The following is a 23,479-nucleotide window of genomic DNA, read 5'->3' on the forward strand; positions in this document are numbered from 1 at the left end:
TTTTATTTTATACTTACATTTATAATTAGGCCTTAAAATCAAATGAGATGTCATTGCATCACCATCTGTTGTATAAAAAAAAGAAACAACAGGAAAACTCAGAATTTGTAGATTGCTACTTAAAAAGATTAATCCTTTTAGAGTTGCAAAGCTTTTCATATAGAACTTTCAGACTATTTTTTTAAATTGGAAATAAAAATTAGAAATGTAACTATAGAAATTTCAAGCAGTTTTACTCCTACAGTATAGAATAAATAAATGGCATGTTGCTGTTTCCTCCCCACCCATCCCAGCCCCCAACTTCCCTTGTGGTTTTTCTGAAAATATACCTTTCTGGAGTTTTCTTTTTCCCTTTTGCAATGCATGTGGATTTAGTTTTGAGAAACTATAAGGTCAATAATCCTCCAAAGTCAGTCCTTGGCCTCAAAAGGTAAGAGTATAACAGAGAGGCCATCTCTGCACGGTGGAGAGAAACTAAATGGCCATTTTTTCTTGGTGTTGACCCCTTTGCGTGTTAGTATCTACACATTTGGCAGACAGTAGTGATGAGAGAATCTCATGGTAGACACACAGAGTGGCTGGTGCTGGTCTAACTTAAAAAACAACAACAAAAAATAACCCTACAAAAACACAAAAAAACCCCCAAAACAACCAGAAACACATTTTCTCCAGCAATCAATCTGACATCTTTCTTAAATACACACAGAAAAAGCCAATAGCCTTCTCCCTTGGTCTGAGTGTTATGGTTACAATTTTTAAAATACTTCAGGAATATAATTATGATTATTGCAATAAATAATTATTTCCATTACCCTACTGTCAGCCCAAGATACATATATATGTATATATATATATATATTATATGTGTGTGTATATACATACATATACATACACACACATGTATATATGCACAGATATTTTCTCCTCAAAATCTGCCCTTGCCCTACTTATCTCCTTTTTGAGCTAAGAAAGTAGGACTGCCAAACAAAAAATAGGGCACAAACAGTATGAGGTTAGCCTAATTCTATTTCATTTGTAATCTAAACTATGATTTGAACCCAGGCTTCAAAAGCAAAAAGCACAGTGAACTAACCCATTATGCCATATGTTTAGGGCAGCCTGCTCCTTTCAATCAGAAACATGGCTGCATCTGTCACAAGACCTCAGTCTGAGCTAAGCTGAAACCCAGCTCAAGCATGGAGCGCTTAGATCACACAGACCTACGATTCCCAGAACTAGGCTACTAAATTCCAAGGAAAAGTCCTCCCTGGATGGACTTATGCCCCTGAGGCTTCCCATTTCAACTGGACAAAAAAGCCTTTGGGGGCAGTATGTACTCAGGACTGGTTCTCTTCCCTCCCAGGGTGGACACTTCCTAATTGGAACGTCTGAACAAAACAACCAAGGAAGAGAGGTTGAAGAAATAAAAATCAGAACAATTCCTGCCGCTTTCCATGGGAACTTTAATGGTATATCTGCGGAAAAGTAATAAACGGGATATAGTCCATTAGGCAAGAACAAATTTTCTTCCCATAATTTTATCTTTGTTTAATTGAATATTTAATTAGTATAAATATAAAGCTAATTTTTTTATGTGTTCAGTACATTTAGCAAGAAGTGTTGATCCTAGGCTATGTCTTGAAAAGCATTTATGCAGCCACGGACAGCAACCATGCCCTTCTTGTCCCCTTCTGTGTGCTAATAGAAGTGAGCGGGTCATTTGGCATTAGCAAAGGAGTAAGTTAGCATTTGCACTGAGCTGAATCTTGCCAGACTGTGTGCATATTGGAGCCAGTAGACAGTGGCTCCTTTCACGTTGATGAATGGCTTTTTTCAAGCGTTCTGCTCCCTAGTTATGAGAAGGGTGACCCGGTCAGGAGACGACTTTATGAAGCTATAAAAAATGTATGTCACTTCGGACTCTCTAATGTCACGAAAAAAAAAAGTGCCAAAATGGCAGGGTAATAAGGCTGTTTTCAATGCTCTAAATAGCTTTCTGTCTACAGTCCTGGGTGTTGCTGGAAGTGGGGCTGAAGATGACTTCAACAAAGCATTGTTGTCGCTTTTTAAAAAAGGTTTGTTTAGCTTTGCTTTCTTTCACAGAAATCCTTGTGAGGATGACAATGGGACATTTTTAGAATGCAGGTTGGACGGCTCTGTGTTGGGAACTCTGAGAGGTACAATGTCTTTTTAAAAGCATGTAATCTACTCAAGGTGGTGACGACTTTTAAGTATGCAGAACAGCTAGAAAGCCACTACAAAGCAAACGGAGTTTTGAAAGGGAGCTTTCATGTAATATTTTAGAAAGTCTTCCCTCTGTGTCACAAAGAATAAAAGAGAGAGAGAGAGAGAGAGAGAGAGAGAGAGAGAGAGAGAGAGAGAGAGAGAGAGAGAGTAAGAAAAAAAAAAGTAAAGGGTTGCCAGGTATACTTGCCCCTCTGCCTTTGGTTGAATACTCTGGAGTTTACACATACTGGCATGTAGATTTTAACAAAGGCAGCCCTCTGTAGACCCATAATTTAGCACTCATTGAATTCTCCATTGGTTTTTAAGCTTTGATATGCATATTTCATTGCATCAGGTGCTTTCTTTTTCAGAGATGTAACACATTTAAAAATTGATGTAAAAATGTTAATTTGCACAAGGTAAGTGGCCTGGAGGATGGAGGTCAAAGGTTTTGCCTTTATTAAGGCTTCAGTTAGTAGCAGGTGAACTCAGGAACACCCCAGCTGGGTTCACCAACTGTAGTTGCCAGGGGTTGGGTTCCAAAACAAGGAATGTCCTATTCCAAGTTCAAATTTGTTTTCTGCTTTCCACGAAGGGACTTGAAAGCTTTTCCCCAACATCTCACCTGCACAGTAGCAATTTGCATGAATGGCAAGGAGAACAACATCAAACCACATCCAATGTTGGATTCCTGGATGGTTCTGACGAGCAGCTTGGAAAGGAATGGATGATTAACAGGTAAACCAGGGCACTCTTTTAGCCAATTCTTTTCCTTTCCACTTTACAAAGTTCTTTCTAGTTTGTATTTCAAAAAGAGGCTTCTTGTTAAAAATAGCTTTCAACTTTACATGGAAAGCAACCAAGAAAAAAAAAAGTTTTGGTGGGACCTTCCCTCTGTGCTAAAGGGTGGAATGATGAAAAAGATACTGATTTAAATAGGGAAATGAAATAGAGGTTAGAGCCTTCAGAATTGTCAATACTTGCAAAAACAAGATGGTGGCTTTGCTTTAAAAATGCTGAAATCTGAAAACCACTTAATAGATCAAGGGAAAGATTTGGTTATTTTTGTCAAGGCCATCCTTCACTAATGAAATAGTGTAACTTGAAGATGATTGAATTGGGTTTAAGACAGTCATGTAAATTTGAATGGTCCCAAAGGTTCAAGGCCTAAAAGAAAATAGTTTGTCTTAAGAAACTCAGCAGGAAAGGAATAATTTTAGTGTATACCAAAGCTAATGACACACAGTACATGTGTTACTTTGGCCCCAGATCTCATTACCTACGCAAACCCCTAGAATCTACATGATTCCCAAATACATAACTAGTTCTCAGCATAACGTGCATTGTTCCTTTAAAGCTAGAACTGGTTACTAAGCCTTCTTCGTATAAAGCTATGGTGGTGATGAGAGTTCTGGGGTTTTGTTCAAATCTTAGTTGAGCTATTAACTACCAGGCTGACCTTAAAAAAATCTCTTAGCCTCTATGGGCCTCAGTTTTTTCATCTGTAAAATGAAGAAAATGAACTAAATGACCTCTGAAGACCTTTCCAGCTCTAATTCTAAGATCCTGTAGGCACTGGGCCTAAAAGAGGAGTCTGAATATGGATATTTAAATCTACCTTCCTTCAGTGTCCCTCATACATTTATGCCCTCAAAAAGTTTAAGTTCTATAACAAAATATATATTTTTGCAAGAAAAATTCCACATCACTTAAGAATTTATTAACAATTTACATAATTGCTTAAGTAATCTGCATAATTGACAGAAAGTCTAATTTGACCCTAGTTCAACTGCAACACTTACAGTTTTAAATTGAAACTGGTATAATTCATTTATGAGAGTAATTAAGCCATAGTGTCTAACAAATACAACGTATGCTGCCCGAGGCCTCCAAGGCCAGAACATGCTATTAGAATGTTTTATTTAAATATGCCAAATCTGTTCATCTGTATAGTCACCCACGTTAAACCATATCAGATGCCTTTTTTGACCTTGAATATGCCCTGCCCCCTTTAAAAAGAGGACAGTTAAATTGATTTTTCTTTTGAGATCTAACCAAGTACTAGAACGGGTTTAAAGTAAAAGTAGCCTTAATCTCTAGGAAGAATTTTCATTTGAATCTATCGTAATCCTAGCTTTCATGCTTTCAAGCATGAACTCTTCAGAGTTACAGTATTTACAGAGAAATAAGGACCCATAATTACTTTTTGGTTAGGTTCGAACAAGATGACTAATTTTCAGATGGGTGAAGAAAGTAGGAAATCTTTCTGCTTAACCCTAAATGGGAGCCTATTTAAAATGCATAATTAGTTTGACTAATTGAGATTTATTTAACCCAAACATGAAAGAAAAGTGCAAAAAAATGCAATCGATGTTATCTAGGGAAGGGCAAGGTTAATTTGACCACAAGCACATACCACTCAACAAAACCTCTTCAGGTGGAACATTTCCAATCCCTTGACTTCCTTTATCACCACTACCTGTGCAGCATCATGAACCTTGAGAACACAGTCAGAGCCAGGCCTGAGTAACATAATAAAGTAAGAGAAGTAAGAGAGGTTTTTCTGCAGTGTCTCTTTCATTTCGTAATTTTTTTCTCTCTCTCACATTATACTGGAGTCAGTTTAGAATGGTGGGAATGCCATTGAAATTACAACTTGGCCAAAAGTTTTACATTTCCTCAAGAAGGCAAAAGTCAGCCCTCTCTTAAAATGAAATGAATTCAACAAAATAAAATAAAGTAAAAACTCAACTTCATTTGGAAAAGTATTTTGTTGTTGTTAAATATTTTGTTCAGTCATTTTAGTCATGCCTGACTCTTCACAACCCCATTTGGGGTTTTCTTGGCAAACATACTGGAGTGATTTGCCATTTTCTTCTCTAGCACATTTTACAGATGAGGAAACTGAGGCAAGCAGCGTTAAGTAACTTGACCAGGGTCACACCACTAATAATCTGAGGCCAGATTTGAACTCAGGATGAATCTGCCTGACTCCAGGCTGGACACTCTATCTACTACACCACCTGGCTGCCCCAAATTTAAATATAGCTATAATAAAATGGGAGAAGTGGAGAGAAGCCTGAAAGGATCAAAGAAAAAAGCTTCCCAGGTTTCAGAATGCTAGGACTAGTAATTTCTACCTCTCCAGCCATACATGTCAGGGTAGAAGAGAGGGGATAGTGACTTTAATCTGTTCTGGGAAGATGGTTCAGAGAGCTAAACAATGGGCTGTAGCTGAATTTTTTACCTGTCCCTACTCCCATGAGGCGTCCTTTGTTTATATCCCTTCCTTTGTCTATGGTTATTGACTGATTTGAAATTTGGAGAATGATGATATGCTTTACTTAGAAGGTAGGGAAGCTATTGAGAAAAGAACGTCCTAGAGAAATTAACCTATAGAACAGACCTCGTAACATGATTTTGTTAATCTGTGTAAACTGAGCTTCATCTGAATAGTTTTGCCTCAAATAGCCTCTGATGTTCTGGCCGATCTGTGACTAGCAATTTTGCTTATGAGGCAAGTGGCAAAAGAATGCATCATCAGCACTATTGGGAAGGGGAGATTGCAGGGTGGGTTAGAGAAGAGCTCACCTGGGCTTCTCCTGGCCAGGGGAAGAAGTAGACACCAATTGGTAACTTCATATTCTAACTAATTGTTCTCGATAAGCAGGTGATAAGAGACAGCATGGCATGGGGAATATAGAGCTAAACTTAGAGCAAGGATAGTGTAAATTCCAGACCTACCTCTGAAACATACTAGTGGGGGGGGGGCGCCTTTGAGCATATTACCTAATTTCAGTGTCCTAGGCATTTCTCAAAGATTTAAGTTGCAGAAAAACTAATGGTCTGTATTTGTAAAAGGAGTTTACTGAATTAATAAAATCACAGGCCAAGCCCCCATCCCCATTCCTAGGTAGATACTAAATTTAGTTGTTTCTAGGCTGCCAAAGAACCACAGGCAATGAGAGTGGAGTGTCCTTTAAATTCCAAGGCTGTAGGTCAAGGCCTAGTTATGGCTCAGAAAGAATGCTAGATTCCTTCCATAGAGCTTTTCTTTTCCCTTGTATCTCGAGAAATTGGACCTATAAGTAAATCACACACATGAATCTCAAAATGGAGTTTAATGATTTGAGTTTTTTCCTCATGATTATTATGTAGAGGCAAAATCTTAGGCACAGAAAATGAGGAGTAGGGTTAGGAGAAAAAATAGTAGAAAACAACAATATATGAAAATACAGGAAGGACAATATGAATAAGGGGGATAATAGATGTAAGGGTAAGAAAAAAAAGGCTAACCCTTAGATCCTGAATAAGGACATTGATATTGTCTTGGACTTGCTCAGTATCCTAAACAAACAAAATGATAACCCAAATTTGGAATGCCTTACTTCCTTGCATCTAACTCAATGCCTACCATATGGTAGACATTTAATAAATACTTATTGATTTATTTGTGCTTCAAGACTTTAAATGGAATTCCTCTCCTGGTTTCCCATCCTGCAGGCCATTACTCTAAGCCTCATCTTTGCCTCAATCAAAGAAACTTAAATCTTATGTGTAAACTGCTATGGAGGCTTACTGGGCACAGACTTCTCAATAGATGTCTGACATTCTGTGAAGCCTATGTTTTCTCTAGGATCTAGGTCAGGGGTGTGGAACCTGTGGCCTTGAGGCCACATGTGGCCCTCTAGGTCCTCAAGCACAAACCTATGGTGGTTCCCCACGCTTGAACTAGGTGTTTTCCACGTTTCATGATAGTCTGTGTCTACACTTCTTTTGTCATGTAGTAGCATCCTATTCTGTATTTCTCCTTCCCGTTTTATTATATGTGGGCCTTACAGGCCCACTATAGGTTTTAATATGCCTCAAATTATATGGTGTAAATAACCACTTCTGGTGCCAGTAAAAATCAGACCCTGAATATGGGGATGAAGAGGGGTGGGGTGGACTCAAGGAATAATACTGACCTTCAAGTTTCCCAGGGATGATCAAGGCAACTAAACTAAAGGTACAAGTGATTTGAATTGTTGAATAGTAGATCTAGGTGTAATACATATAACGCAGATTGATAATGAGTTGGACCCAGAATTGAACCTGACGGATTGCTTGTAAGAAATTAATGTATTTAATGACCTCAACTACCTTATGACAATATTCTTCGGGTGATATCATGTAGCTGGATGCAATGTAACTGTTTCTGGAGAATTTGAGTTGAACATCACCCAAAGGGCAACAGAGATATGCATGGCAGAGATGTATAGGCCATAATATATTATAAGGGAAGAATCATATAGGAAGATTAGCGTAAAAATATCTCTTCAGAGCTGTCTGTGCTCAGAAGAAAAAGTTGGGCTGGTCACAGAACAAGAATGAAGGGTCTACTCTGGTCTACTTTTAAAATATCTTTGTGGAGAAATAGAAAGTTAGTATGCTCTGAAGAATCTCCAACAACTTATCTTCTAAAATGGATAGCTTGCATTTTCCATTTATATCTTTGCAATGTTATGGGAACAAGAAGGAGCCGGGCAGTTTGACTAAACACCCTGTGGTATATTTACCAGAGGATGTAGATAGAAGTTGCACAAGGTAAACAGCCATGGATGGACTGTGATTTGTATCCTTAGAGGGAGGACCCATGACATCCTACATCTACTGGAATACGTAATTTACGTATCTCCATAGTTCTATGCATCACTCAAAGGTGTAATTCTGTAAAAATTTCTCAACTATGTCTAATAATATTTATTTTAAAACATTCAACAATGTGAAAAAAAAGGCTCACTATGACTTGTAGCTTAATCAGAGGAGCTTTCTGATGGGGGGGGTGCTTTTTTATTGTTAGAGTCACCTCAGGAATCAAACTTAAACTTGGGCCACTTGGTAAACCTCTGTCTTCTTGAGCCAGTGAACAGAGAGGATTTCAGTTACTTAGGGTTAAACACATTCAGGAATTGACTGATCGCCAGAGCTGAGAGGGTGGTTGGAAAGTAGTAAACTGTGGAAGGGGACAGCAGCAGCAGCAGAGCCCTGGGGTATGGAACTTCTAGGCTTGGGAAAGATTTGTCAATACTTAAAACATTTACTCCAATGGATACTCTTTTTCAATAGCTTCCTGTGAAACGGCTACTTTTCACGTGGCAAACATTTGTGTGTGAAAACAAACACATGCACAAATGTATGAATTTGATCCAAGAAAGTATTTCCATCAGAAAACACAGATTTTTGTAGCAAAAATAACATAATTCTTGCCTCTTAGAAAATTAGTGATTTATTTTTATTTCCTCTTTCCATTCCGAAAATGGACTCTGTTCAATTCAACAAACGTTGATTTGACTGGACTGAAAACTAGATCTGCTCTGAATTAAAATTGTTCCACTTTGAAAATATTTCTGTAAATAAATAGAAAAAGTTAGCCTGCTCTGGAGAATCTCCAATGCCCTATCTTCTAAATAATCAGCAAATCTCCTTTATCATTCCCACAGTATAAGGCAATTGGCACTAGAAGGTCTTGGGGGATTTTTACTCCTAGTAGGAATTTCTCCTGATCCAAGTCCATGTTTAGGAATCACCATGGTTATGTTTTGCATGGGCAGAAGCTTCAACTAAATAATAGATCAAGAGCTGGAAGAGACCACAGAGGCCAGCTTTACTCTAGTTCTTTAATTTTACAGATGAAGAAACTGAGGCAAAAGTAAGTTATGGTGCTTGCCCAAAGTCACCTGGGTAGTAGACAAAATGCAGAGATATAAGTGAGTGCCATATTCTACTGCCATTTTAACTTTGATGGTATGTAATGTTTTATATATATATATATATATATATATATATATATATATATATATATATATATATGTATATACATATATCTCAAATCATTTTTCTATTGAATAGTAAAGAGGTTCGTTAAGTGTATTCTATTTTTTCCAAACAAAATCCAGGAATAAGTAGCTATGTGAGACATTGATTGTTTGTGGGGTTTTGAAAAGTATATAGTTTATACCTATTTTTCGTAGGAGAGACAATTTTCATTTGGTATGATAGGGTTAGACTGTTATGGTAAAAAGCAAAGATGATCCCAAAATTTAATTTTAACAATTGGCCAAGGTCTACCATAGTAGCTGATCCCTTTTTTCCATGTCACTCTAGCCATTGGTAGGAAAAGCCTATCTACTTTGCTGTTCTCCCTCTTCTTCTGACCAGCTATTTCCACTCTTTGCCACCCTTCTTCCCAACATTTATTCTCTGGCAACAGGAGCTGATTCACACTGGCCAAATATTTTTTAGAGTATGCAAACCATGCTTCATACCAATAAACTTGGCTTCCTTTGTGTGTGTTGTGGAGATAAAAAGAGTGACTTGTAGGCAGTTGCCACATGTCCCTTCTCTTAAATACTCAATACTCAAAGGGATCTGTGATCTCATTAAAGAAGAAGACAGAAGAGGGAAGAAAGGAGCCCAATGGACCTTGATAATCCAACCAATGTATCATCAGCCCCTGGATAACCAATATTTGGGCTGTACCTACAATGGAAAATAATAATACCTTCTGTTTGTGTAACACTTTGTTATTTTCAAAATCATTTCCCATTTCAGTTGATCTAATCAAACTGTGAGATAGGTAGGGTTAAATTTTATGTTTTGGGTTTTTTTAAAGGTGAATAACAGTAGGCCCTAGAAACTCAGTGGCATCTCTGAGACCACAAAAAATTTAGTGGCAGGGCCAGGTCTAGGGCTTGAATCTCCTGAATCATAATGAAGTGTTATTTACCGAATAGCACAGGACTAGTCTATATAATAGTGATCACTGATTTTATCATTGTAAATGTCCTGGCACCAAGGGGGAAAAAACAACCAATGATTACTTTTGCTGGGAGAAAAATACATAACACAAGATTTTGATGTTTTATTTTAACATCACATAATTAGAATATCTCAAGATCAAAGCCCTTTGCTTTATGGGGGGAAATGTTCAAAATTAATGAGAAGCCATTTTTCTTGATAGCTATGTAAAGTTTAATTTCAGCTATGAATTAAGGAGTCTGCTCTGGGGCTATCGGGCACACATATTTCACAATTTAAAAAAAAAAGACAAATTAACATCAGAGTGTAATTTTTATCCTAGGGAGCATATGTCAAAAAACAAAACAGTAATATGCTACCCAAGTTTATTTAAAAACTATTTCATGTTCCACCCACAGTGTGGATCTCTTCTGGATGTCAGAAAATAACCAGTGAGGCACATTCAATAAAGATCATAGCTATCTTCTAGGCTGGTACATTTATATATATATATATATATGGATTCAAAGTGATCTGAAATAATGGATTTGGCCGTCTCTATTTTATTTGCATTGAGGAAGATGTTGTTTATTCTATATATATATTTTTAACTTAGATTAGAACTGAGAGGAAGAAGGAGAAAAATAATGGGAATCTTTTCTACCAGGAAATGAAATGCTGTTTTGTACATAATTCTAGTGCTTGAAGTGTCTAGGTCTGTATCCTAACATATGTTTTCAATATGTGTACATTATAATACACTCTACTTTGTACTCCCCTTGTGCATAAGATTTCAGAGCACTTTATAAATAACTTAATTTCCTAGACGTAGGCTTCTGGACTCCAAAATCAGCTCTCTAAACCTACTACATGCGTTGTATCTTGATCAAAGTGTAGCATCTTCAATGAAACACCCATCTGTATTGCTGATGGCGGAGCATGGCTTGCGGAGAACTGCCCTCTTGAGGTTTGGTTGAAAATCTTTGCAATGTCCAAAGCCAATTAGGAGGGTCCCAGCATTGTGATTTTTCCCCCCCTAGTGAAATGATTTACTTTTTAATAGCCAGGTAGACTCCTTTTCATACACTCCAAAGACAATTAGAATTTTGCTAGGCTTTCTCTGGCTCTCTGGCCCTGCCACGAGTTTCTTTTGTGAACTTGAAATGCTACTTGAGGATAACACTGGTCCTAGTGTTACTCATTTTTAAGACAAACATAAAACCTATCCTACCTATTTCAAAGTGATTTAAGGATCAAGTGAGATGGGAAATGCTTTTGAAAATAACAAAATGCTATACAAATAGAAGGCATTATTATTTTCCATTGTAGATATGACCCAAATATTGGGCGTTTTTTAGGGGCTAATGATCCATTGGTTGGATTTCCAAGGTCTTTTTTTTGGTCTTCTTTCTTCCTTCTTCTTCAATGAGGTCACAGTTCCTTTTGAGAGCAACAGAAATTCTGCCCTTGTTTTAGGGTTTAAATAGTGCTATTTGTCTTAATAGCATGGTTTGTCAGGAGGACCTGGGTTCAAATCCTGCCTCTGACATACACTGGCTATGTTACCCACAGCAAATCAGTTAACTTCTCAGTGCTCTAGGCCAGAGGTGTCAAAACAAAAAAAACCTGCATCTACTACCAGCACAGATAAACTGGTTTTGGATTTGATTTTTTCTTGTTGACTTTTGTTTTTTCACTATGGTCATTTTAATTTATGCTGAAAACCTCTTCTCTCACCCCACCACTAACAGTATGTCCAGTGAGCTTGTAGCAAAGTATTATTTGCCACCAAGTCCAGTCCCTGGCACATAGTAGGTGCATAATAAATGCTTTTTGATTTGTTTAACCAAGAAAGACACTGTGTTGAGAAAAATTGACTGATACTATGATCATACCTGAATGCATATGTCACACTCTACAAAACTTGTAGTCTTCTATTTAATGTTTCATGTATATATTCTTTTCAGTTGTCCAGAGCCAAGATTGATCATTAAAACTGATCAGAGTTCAACTGTCTCTTAGTGTTGTTTTATGTACATCACTGTAGTCATTTGTATTTGTTTTCATCTTGATTCTACTTTCCTTATTCAGCATTTGTTGTCTTCCCATTGTTTCCCTGAATTCTTTATTTTCCTAATTTTTAATGGCAAAATAATATTCATTCTACTCATATTCCACAGTTTCATCATTCATTCCATAACTAATGGGTACTTATTTTTGCCCAGGTATTTTCTAACACAAGAAGTTAAACTATCAAAAAAAATTTAAAAAGAAGCTATACTGTCTATCATACACACACACACACACACACACACACACACACATACATATATAAATATACAATATACATAAAATATCCTATATATATATATGTAATTGCCTGCTTCTGACTCATCATTCCATTGGACTATTTTGAGGATCTCTTTCAACTGTATCGCTTGGGATGATGCCACATAGTAAGGTACACATTTGGATAATTTGTGTGATCATCTATAATTTGCCGATTCTTGTTCAGATGGTACATTCTTTTCTCAATGAATCTTCAAAATTAAAACGTCACTATTCTTGAGGTTTCTGTTACTTGTTATTTCTCTCCTATACTCTTTTTTTATATTCATTAAGGGGAAAGCCATATACAAGAACAAGAGGAAGGGATGGTAAAACTCCATTGAACTTCTGATGTTTCCTGAAATGCCAGCACCAGTTCAAGAATTGGAAAGAGCACAAGACCATTAGTCAGTAGAACTGAGCTCTCCTCCTGGGTCTTACAATAAGTAGCTGTGTGACTTTGAAAAGTTTAAGCCTCTCTGGAACCATAGTTTCCTTGAGTCATAAATCAAGACAGTTAGACTAGATGACCACTAGAGACTCCCTTTTAGCTTCAATTTTTTTGGAAGAATATGAACTCACCTCATTTCTAACTTTGGAAATGCCAATCATTCTGGGCCTCTTGCTTAAATTAGCACTTCATTACTGGAGTCCTAGGGGAATTGGTATAAAAAGAATTTTATTTCCTTCACCTGTGGATTCTCTCTCCAATTTACCACTACCTATAAGAGTGTATCTGAACTGAGATGATAAGACCATAGATCTTAGCATAGTGTAGGATAGGATAGTGTAAATGCTGGCTTGAAGCATAATGTACAAAAAAAAAAAAGCAAAACCCTAACATCTTGGCAACTGGTCCCATTACTTCCTGGCAGAAGAAATGGAAGCAATATCAGATTTTATATTCTTGGGCTCAAAGATCACTGCAGATAGCAACTGCAGCTATGAAATTAAAAGATACTTGTTCCTTGGAAGGAAAGCTATGGCATACCTAGACAGCACACTAAAAAACAGAGATGTCACCTTGCTGACAAAGTTCTGTATAGTTAAAGCTATAGTTTTTCCAGTAGCAATGTATGGTTGTAAGAGTCGGACTATAAGGAAAACTTGGTGCTGCAGAATCAATGCTTTCAAATTATGGTGTTGGAGAAGACTTATGAGAGTCCCTTGGACAGCAAGGTGATCAAATCAGTCAATACTTAAAGAAATTCATTCAGGCTCTTCATTGGAAGGTCAAATACTGAAGCTGAAGCTTAAATATGTTGACCATATAATGAGAAGACAGGATTTGTTGGAAAAGGTTCTGATATTTGGAAAGATTGAAGGACAAAGGAAAAGGGGATGGCAGAGGCTGATCTAGATGGTTAGTGTCATAGTAACAATAATCATGAACTTGGACAGCCTTCAAGAGATAGTGGAGGATAGAAAGGCCTTATGTGCTATGTTCCATGGAGTCATGAAGAGTTGGACATAACTGAACAACAGAACAACAACAACAATTACCTTGACCTCCTCAAATCCTATGACTGACCTCTTTATTTTACCTCAGCCACTTACAGGGATATAGTTGTACACCTTGCTTCTCATTATCACCTGTAACCATGATGGGTTTGACCTCTGAAATTGACCTTCCTGATCAAAATCTCCTGTTTGTCTATCTCTCCCTTTATGCCAGGTCTCCGAAACCCCTCCTTCATATTGACTGTAACCCTGTCCATCCTCTTCTGCTCTTTGAGTCAAATGCTCTTGTTTTGACTCACTTGCTTCTCTTCAAAGTTTTTATCCTAGAGTCATATGAAAATAGGTTTCAAGTTTGAAGGGCCTTTAGTCATCACCCAGTCTAACCCTGTCATTTTAGGCAAGAAACTTGGTCACACTGGGAGTATCACTCGAAGTAATTTGAACCTAGATTTCAACCTAGGTCCTCTAACTCTAAATTCAATGGTCTCTCCATTCTAGCAACCTTCCTCTTACACTTAACCAAGCATCTTATACCCTTAACTCTCCTGTCCCCTTGTCCAATGCCCTCCCAATCCTGCTTACATTTTAGGGTATTAAGCATTGCTAGAGAAATATATTGGGGGCAATGTTGTACACTGGGGAGAGTTTTGGATCAGGATTCAGTTGCTTTCTTTAAAATCTCAGTTCTGCTACTTACTACATGTATGACCTTGGGCAACTCACTTCATGACCAGGGCCTCAGTTTCTTCATCTGCAAAATGAAGGAGTTGGGCTAAATGACTTTGAAGGTCCAGTTCAGCTCTAATTATATGATCCAATGACTTCCCTTTTCCTCATACCAGTGCATTCCCAACTCCGTTTGGTTTGTGAAGTCGTGTGAATTTTACATCAGTAGCATCTCTTGTGCACAGCTCTTTTCTCTGCTCACACCACCCTAGTTTCAGGCTCTCCTCATTTCTCATCAAGGTGATTTTTTTTTTATTATAACCAACAAATATGGTGGCATCTCATATTCTTTATGGCATTCAGTCAGGTATGTGACTGTGGAAATGTAGTCTGGTGAAGATTAGTTGTATTGATTATCCTCGCCATAGCCTTTTTCTGTAGCATTATCATTAATGATTTAAAGGCTATGATTTTCCTTATTTCCAGTCAATCCTTTACACCCCACTCCCAAACCAACTCCCACATAGCTGTCAAAATACAGATTGTCTCAAAAGTCTTAGTGAATTTTTAAGCTTTGATAATTTAAAACTTTACTAAGACTTTTGGAACACCCTGTATTCTTACACAAGTACATTTTGGACCGTGTCATTGCCTGTTTAAAAATCTTTAGAGGGCTCACGTTGCTTCTAAAATGCAACCAAACCAACCAAACCCAACCTCCTCAGTCTTATTTCATAACATTTCTCTTCACAAATTTTGTATTACAACTTCAATTACAAACTGCTTCTAAACTTGACACCGTATCTCCTGCCTTAGCCAATCAATATTTATTTATTTATTTATTTTAGGCAATTGAGGTTAAGTGACTTGCCCAGGGTCACACAGCTAGTAAGTGTCAAGTGTTTGGTCTGAGGCCGGATTTGGACTCAGGTCCTCCTGACTTCAAGGTTCTATCCACTGTGCCACCTAGCTGCCCCCAAAAATCATTTAGTAAGCACCTATTATGCGTCAGGCACTATGCTAGATGCCAGGGATTCAAAGAAAGGCAAAAGACAGTCCCAGCTCTCAAGGACTTCACAATTTAACAGAGGAGGCATGAAAATTACTATCTATAAACAAGATATATACAGGATCAATTGGAGATAATCAACAGAGGGAAGGCATTGGCATTGAGGGAGATCACCTTTGCACATGTAATTTCCCATGTCTATAATGTATCGAGTCTTAATCTCTACCTTTAAGACTTTCTGTCTTCCTGGGTGGCTCAGCTTAGCTGTCAGCTCTTAGTGAAACCTTACCCGATCCCTTTGGTTGTAGTGCTGTCTGTCTCTCCTCAATTTATTTTTTATGATGCTTAAATATATGTATCTCCCGCCGCCGCCCCCCCTACATACCCCATACACAATGTTAGTTCCTTGAGGTCAGGAATTTATATATACAAGAGAGAATTCATATCCTCCTGGTATATAGGGGTATTTTATAAATCTTTATCAAATTGAATCCTCCCTCAGGCATTTACTAGCTAGGTGTTCATATTTACTAGCAAGGAATTCACTTACTATCTCAAGGCCTCAGTTTCCTCATCTAGAATATGGAGTCAATGATACTTTGCAAACCTTGAAGTACTATATAAATATCAACTTACTGGTTTTTTCTAGCTCACATCTGTGATCATAGAACCATAAAATACTAGATCATAGAATCATAAAATCCTAGATCATAAAAACCTTGAATGCAAAAACCTTTTCTCTAACTTAAACTTCAAACAATTACCACAAAATTGTAGCTACTATCCCTTAAGTTGCTGACTTAACAATCATCACATTCTTTCTTTGCAACCTATTAAAATTAGTAATGATTGTTTAAAATACAATTCATCTTAAATTGAATACTCTGATTAAGTTAATCCAGAAGCAGGACATACAAATCTCTGTTTCAAAATCATTAGTTCAAGTGGGAAAGGAATGCAAGAATCTCTCTTTCTAAAAAATCTACTCTTTAAAACAGGGTAGGGACTGTCTTTTGCCTTTCTTTGTATCCCAGTCCTAAGTATAGTTCCTGGCACATAGTAGGCACTTAATAAGACTTCTTGACTGAATGACAGAGCTAAACCGGTGCTTGCTGTTATATGAACTGTTGCAAAGACTGTCTTTGACTGGTATTATAGTTGGGGGAGGGGACTGGTGAACCTGTCCCTTTTGGCTCCAAAATCCACTATGTTCCCCCTCTTCTCACCTCTTCCACCCTCAATTACTTCTTTTCTATTCTTATACTGTATAGAGATTACTAATAAAAGGGCAGGGTTGGGGGGGGAGGGGGAGGTGTAGGGAGGAGTTAGAATGACAATAGGTTCTTTTTCTCTCCTAACCATAAAGTAGGACTTTCAAAAGGTACATTCAAACATTATCAGACATACAGCTTATGTGTGAGATGAATAAACAAAAAAACTTTCCCTAGAGCAAAAATGTCATATAACTATTTTATGTTGGTCTTAGGGAGGTATATACATATATACATAAAACACACACAGACATGCACACACACACACACACCAAAAAAAACCCCTCAAACTCAAAAATGTAGTGTTAAAGACACATAATTGCATCAATTTGTTATTTGTGTGACCTTTTTTGTATCTCTACAGGCAAAATGGAAACTTTAAGCATTCCCAGTGAACGTTTTCAGTATAGTTAAGAAAACAGAAAATGCTTTAAAATATTTAAACTCTATAATGGAATATCACATATTCATATAAAGATCTTTTTTGTGTGTGGAAAGGGAGAACAGAGAATTACTTTTTGGAAGTTCTATTCAAAGACATTTTTTTCCCCCAGTCAAATTTGAAATGTGAATTGTACTCATTTCCAATGAGATGATATAAAAGTCAGTTTGATTCTAAGATTCTCCCTTGTAGGAAGTTTTCTTCCTTTCTATGACAGTGTAATCTAGCTAAAATGCTTCCCAGAGAGCTCTAAATGTAAGAAGACTGCTAAGGCATTTTGAGAAAAGGGAAGGTGTTCACTAATTTCTGTGTCTTTTCCCGTCTAGGAGGGGCTGAAATTCTATGGTGGCTCCCTTCCACTTCTTCTGGAAAAGCCAACATTCTACTTAAAGAGGGGCCAAGAATCTCACCTGGGCTCCTTTATGTAGTGGGGCTCTAAAAAATGAAAGCATTTAACCTTTCTGTGTGTTTCTCTCTGAAGAGAAGTCTGGGAGTTCTAAAGTAAGGCACTTGTCTAAAGATGAACGGGTTAAGAATGTCCAGTTCAGTATCATATAAGCAAGAGAATACATTGTGGTTTTAAGAAAAGGTCACATTTAAATGTCACAACAGGGTCATGTTTCTGAAATGCTGTTCTTAATAAGTGAGTGAGGCTCTTAAATCTTTTATTTACATAGAGTACTCTGAATTACACCTGGATGGAATCTTTCCTACCAATTATCCAGAGCTTTGTCAACTTTCATCTGACATTTAGATTGGGTACTTTGAAGGGTAGGCAAAAAAGAATGAGTGGTGGAGGGAGAATGGAATCAGTCTTGGTGCCATGTGATGAAATAGTGGATTCCACACTGTGACCTCAGGGATGAACTTTTCGGATGGTTTGAAAAGTTAGTCAAGGGAAAATGTCTCTTTATGTAATTGCCAGGCCATGAAATATATTTAGATCGATGATGTGTAGATATTTAGAAATAAGTTAGAGTGCTTCAGCTTTGTAACAAAGGGAGGCAGCATGGTGAAGTATAAAGAACTCTGCTTCTGGAGTCAAAGGTCCTGGGTTCAAATTTGATATTTGCTACCTGTGTGATTCTGGAAAAAGCACTTAGCCTACTTGGGCCTTGGGAGGGTTAGACTAACTCAGACAGACTAACTCAGATGGGCTAGCTCAGATGGGCTCTGTGTCTCTCATCCTACAATCTACTAATATCATGGTTGAATTTTGGGTCCTTTCTAAATATCAAATCACCATTAGGACTTGATAATAGATAAAGACACAACTCAGAAAATAAAATTCAGTAAAATTAAGATGTTTATCTTTAGACTAAATATGGATAGATATCTGCTCTCACTCCCCCTGCCCTGCCCCACTCTGCCAACAGATAAGTTTCATGGAGAAGAGATCACAGAAATCATTATTACAATTATTATTACAATTACATTATTACAATGATTTGATAGATTTGAAATTTGATAGATTCTGCCTTGAAATGTAGGGAATTTTGGTTAAATATTAGAGCCACCCCAGCCTAGTGGATAGAGTGCTGAACTTGGAGTCAGGAAAACCTGGTTTCCTATCTTGTATGGCTTATTGGTAACTTCAATGTGCCTAAAAATGTAACTCCCTAGGACTAACCTATTAGATCACAGATAAGAAGGATTTCTCTACACTGAGGAGATCCACACAGATTGTGTGAATAAATTGTGAAAGTAAGAGACACTCCTCTGACTAGGCAACAGATTTTCATTAATATGTCTTCATTAATACTTTGGAAGAGGAAATATGATGTAGAAGATAGAGAGCTGGCCTCCAAGTTATGAAGATTCAGCTCTAAGTCCTCCCTCTGACACTTGCGTGTAACACGAGGCAAGTCACCTGTCTTCTCAGAGCCGGAAGCGAAAAGATTCAGAGAAGTTTCTGACTCTCTTTGGTAGAGGGAATTTCCTCATCAGGGAGACCCAAATCATGGGTCCAGGCCCTATCCCTGTAAATACTTAAATTTCACCAATGATTTTAAAGCCCTTACAGGTACAATATGCAAAGTACTGCCTTGGCTTTGAGGATACAAGGATAGAAATGACAGTCTCTGTCTACAAGGACCTTATATTCTCCTGGGAAATGGAAGCAGGAAAGGAGCATAAGGACAGCAAACACACCCGTACGTACAAAGTACTCTAAACACTGGGTACTTGGGAGGTAGCGAAGAAGAGAATGTTGTGGGTGGAGAGTGGACTCAGGCTCCTTTTGTTACTTTATGGATTCCATAGTATGATCTTGTAGCTAATACAAGATGAGGAGTGATGGAGACAAAAGAGAGGTCCAGATGAAGTACTTACGAAATATTTGAGGGGTAGTAAATGTGTAGTTTCATAGATTTATAAACATAATAATAGCTGCTTTCATGTTTTCAAAATGCTTTGCAAATGTTATCCTCATAACAATCCTGGGAGGAAAATGCTATTATTATCTCCATTTTACAGATGAGGAAACTGAGATAGGCAAGGGTTAAGTGACTTGCTCAGGGTTGCACAATAGTAAGTGTCTCAGGCCAAATTTGAACTCAACTAAAATGAGTTAGGAAAGATAGATTTTATCTTATATTAAGGGTTTTAGCTTATCTTAGCTCATATTAAGGGTTTTAGTGTAAATGAATCTCCATCAGTTTATCCCAGTGGCTCCATCTGGATGAGGACTTTGCTTCTCACCACCACTAGAAGGCATAGAACTCTTAATTACTGAACAAATGGGAAGCTGCTGCTGACAGCTGACAGCTCCCTTTGTCTACCATTCTTTGCAGAACATGAATGATTAATGGAATTTTCCCAACACAGTCAAAATTGTTTACTGATGGAATTAAGTCTGGAATTGGCAAGGTTCTATTGGGAAGAGTGTTACTATAATGTTACCAGACCTGCCAAGCTCTCCTGATGAAAAAAAAAATTAGAACAATTAGTGATGACTGAGGAATTCTGGATATTCTTAGGGTTTGTTACCAAATGAAATGCCCTTTTTTAGGGGGAGAGATTTTGTCTATGGAGATATTGAGACTTGTAATCCATTTGGCCATGAATTATGTATGTATACGTATACATACCATTGTGTATCCCAAGAGGATGCATTGTACCCAGGTGGCAAATGGGGTGGCATGCTTTGAAACGAGAAGTCAAGAAACATATCTATCCATTTATGGGCTCTCACTGCAGGGATCATGAACCATTCTTAAAGGAAGCTTTCTTAGGTAATAAGCATGAGTCAATGTGTGCAACAGGGGAAGAAGGCTGATATTGAAGGTGATGGTTTGTGTTACTATCAAGGAAGATATATGGTATGACTTGAATGCAATCTATTTGAGGGCAGGGGCTGTTTCATTTTTTTTGTCATTATGTTATTAGCATTTAGCATTCTGTCTTACATATTATAATCACTTATTAAATGTCTTTTGAATAAATTATGGTTATTAATGGTAACAAAATGGAGCAAGTGGGTTGGAACCAACTTGTAGTGGCTCAAGAGTGCCTGTTAAATTTTTAGCATGTGAATTTATACCTTAGAAATTGGCAAATGCGACAATTAAGACTTATTGTTTTGTGGATTATCTAGTCTTAATAAAGTGATGAAGAAAATATTAAAAATGCAGATTGAATTTAAAGTGTGTTGTATATAACTTATTAAAATTTTTCTTTCTGAAAGCTAGTAGTTAAATATTTACCAGCACAGGACTAGTGTTAGGGATGTGTGTGTGTGTGTGTGTGTGTGTGTGTGTGTGTGTGTGTGTGTGCATACCTCAGTAATCCAGACATTCAGCCCGAACAATAAAAATGGGATGGGTGTAAGGGAACTAGATTTAGCTAGATGTTAGGAATGTATTTGTGTTGTATAGTGGTCTCTGAGAAGTGGTGATCATTTCTGTGATGGAAGAAACTGTGCTAAATACAAGGAGCTAAATGACTCTATAAAGCAGTTTTCAGCCTTGGCATTGATTCCTGCGACTTTAATCTTAGGACGTATTCAAGGCAAGGATAATGATGGATTGTCTAACCACTTAAAATTTTAATCTTTTCCTATTTCTTATTTAATTTACATTTTAAAGCAGTTTTTGTCTTTTCCACACAAAAACAAATTTTCATCTCAGTGTGGTTATGGATTCTACATGTATTTGAACCACATATAAATATTGTCATTTGGGAAGGCCTTATCATTTGAGGATGAATTACTTCTGTGATTAATACTGGTTTCTGTGTTTTATGAGTGGAGTAAATGTTTAGCTGTCCTCTAAAGTTGTGGTTCTTAACCTTTCTTGTGTCATCGACACTTTTGTCAAGTCTGGTGAAGATTATGGACCCCTCCTCAGAATAATATTCTTAAATACACAAAATAAAATACATAAGATTACAAAGGAAACATATTGAAAGTTATTAATTTTTTTAAAAAATCATTCACAAATCCCAGATTAACACCCAAGCTAAAGTATACAGTGGGTAAATATCAGTGCAGAGATTGAAACAGAACCCCTGACTTATGGCCAAATTCTTAGTCATCTTGAAGGAAAGGAGGAATTGGGGTAACAATTACTACCAACCAGCCTCTAAGTACTGCTTATTCTTGTAGGCAATGATATGATCTTAGAGGAATGTAAGTAATAAACTGTCCTATTCATAGTTATAACCAGTCAGAGCAGTTGTTTAGAGCCCTGTTTCAGTCATTTCAAGTTGGCTACTTTAAGAGGTAATGCATTCTATCTTCCTGGACATTTTCCAGAAAATGTTGGATGAGCATTTTTTTTGCACTATTGTACAAGGGATTCTTGTCCAGATAGAGGTGGGGTTAGGGGGTTCTCTAGGGCTCCTTTTAACAAAGGCAGCTAGGTGGCACAGTAGACAGAGTATAGACCTAGAGTAAGAAGAGCTGATTTCAAAACTAACTTGGACCCTTACTAGCTATGTGATCCTGGGCAGGTCACTTAATTTCTGTTTGCCTTCTTCACTGGTAAAATGAGTATAATAATAGTACCTACTTCCTAGGATTATTGTGAGGAGAAAATGAGATATTTGTAAACCTCTTTGCAAATCTTAACTGTTCAGTTGTTTTTCAGTCATGTCTGACTCTTTGTGACCTCACTTGAGAGTTCTTTGGCAAAGGCACTGGAGTGGTTTACCATTTGCTTCTCCAGCTTATTTTACAGATGAGGAAACTGAGGCAAACATCATTAAATGACTTGCTCAGAGTCATACAGCTGGTAAGTGTCTGAGGCTTGATTTAAATGTACGAAGATGAGTCTTCCTGACTCTAGGCCTGGTACTCTATCCACTGCACCACCTAGCTGCCTCCAAAATCTTAGAGCACTATGTAAATTCTAGCTATCACCATCATATTATAATGGTTATTATTATTGTTGTTGTTGTTGTTGTTATTATTTGCTTGGATTTAGTGGTTTGAGACTTAGCCCTAGCACTTAGCTGCTGTCTGATTTTGAGATCACAGATTGAGAACTGTAAGGTACCTAAGAGTTTAATACAATCACCTTATTTTTAAAGCTGAAGAAAGCCAGTAGGTCTGAACTTCACTTTCCCCATTCCATAAAATGGAGATAGAAATACTTTCATCACCTAACTCCCAGAGTTGTTGTGAGGATCAAATGAGGCATTACATATAAATCACTTTATAACTGTAGAGAGCTATACAAATGTGTGCTATTATGACGAGGAGGTTAGATAGTAAATTCTTGGTACTGGCTAACAACAAACTTGGTCAAGTACTCTAATCACTGTTTCATTTCTTTGGTCTCTACTCTTTTGACTCTTGGTATTTACTTTGGAAATCAACCACAGATAATTTTTTTTTAATGTTCCCTTTAAAAAGCTCTCTACAGAATTTCAGTTCATGTTTAGCAGCTCAGAATGAGTCAGCATATCACCACATTTCCCAAAGAAATTGTCTGGGAATCAGGTAGGCAGTAAGATCCTAGAGAAGTTAATTTTTCACATGGATTAATGTCAACTGTTATACTGTGTTTCCAATTGGGAAGAGGATCCGTTTCTTTCCTGCACATATTTTGAAAAATTATCAGATGTTATTATCCCTTGGGGAATAAGAAGATGTAGTATATTATTGAATGTGTCTAATTCTCTGGGGCAGAGGTGGGAGAGAGTGATTATTTCATATTTAATCTTTCCTTTGAGTTGTCCTACTCTCATTGAATTTGGTTAACAAAAACAAATAATATGAATAAGTTAAGTTATGATGGGGAAAGTATGTGAGAATAGAATATAAATTTCTCTCCCAAATGAAAGCCCACTTTGGCG

General features: G+C 37.3%; 1 long non-coding RNA gene across 1 annotated transcript in view; it reads right to left on the reverse strand.

Annotated features, from left to right (window-relative positions):
• The window catches only part of LOC144456186 (uncharacterized), a 43,716-nt gene that overhangs the window by 7,973 nt on the left and 12,264 nt on the right, over nt 1–23,479 (reverse strand). The window contains exon 2 of the long non-coding RNA XR_013485094.1: nt 18–65. This is a non-coding gene — a long non-coding RNA (uncharacterized LOC144456186). The remainder of the gene's footprint in view (nt 1–17; nt 66–23,479) is intronic.

The sequence above is a fragment of the Phascolarctos cinereus genome, unplaced genomic scaffold (genome assembly GCF_003287225.1).
Source record: "Phascolarctos cinereus isolate Bilbo 61053 unplaced genomic scaffold, phaCin_HiC Scaffold_3;HRSCAF=262, whole genome shotgun sequence".
Lineage (NCBI taxonomy): Eukaryota > Metazoa > Chordata > Mammalia > Diprotodontia > Phascolarctidae > Phascolarctos > Phascolarctos cinereus.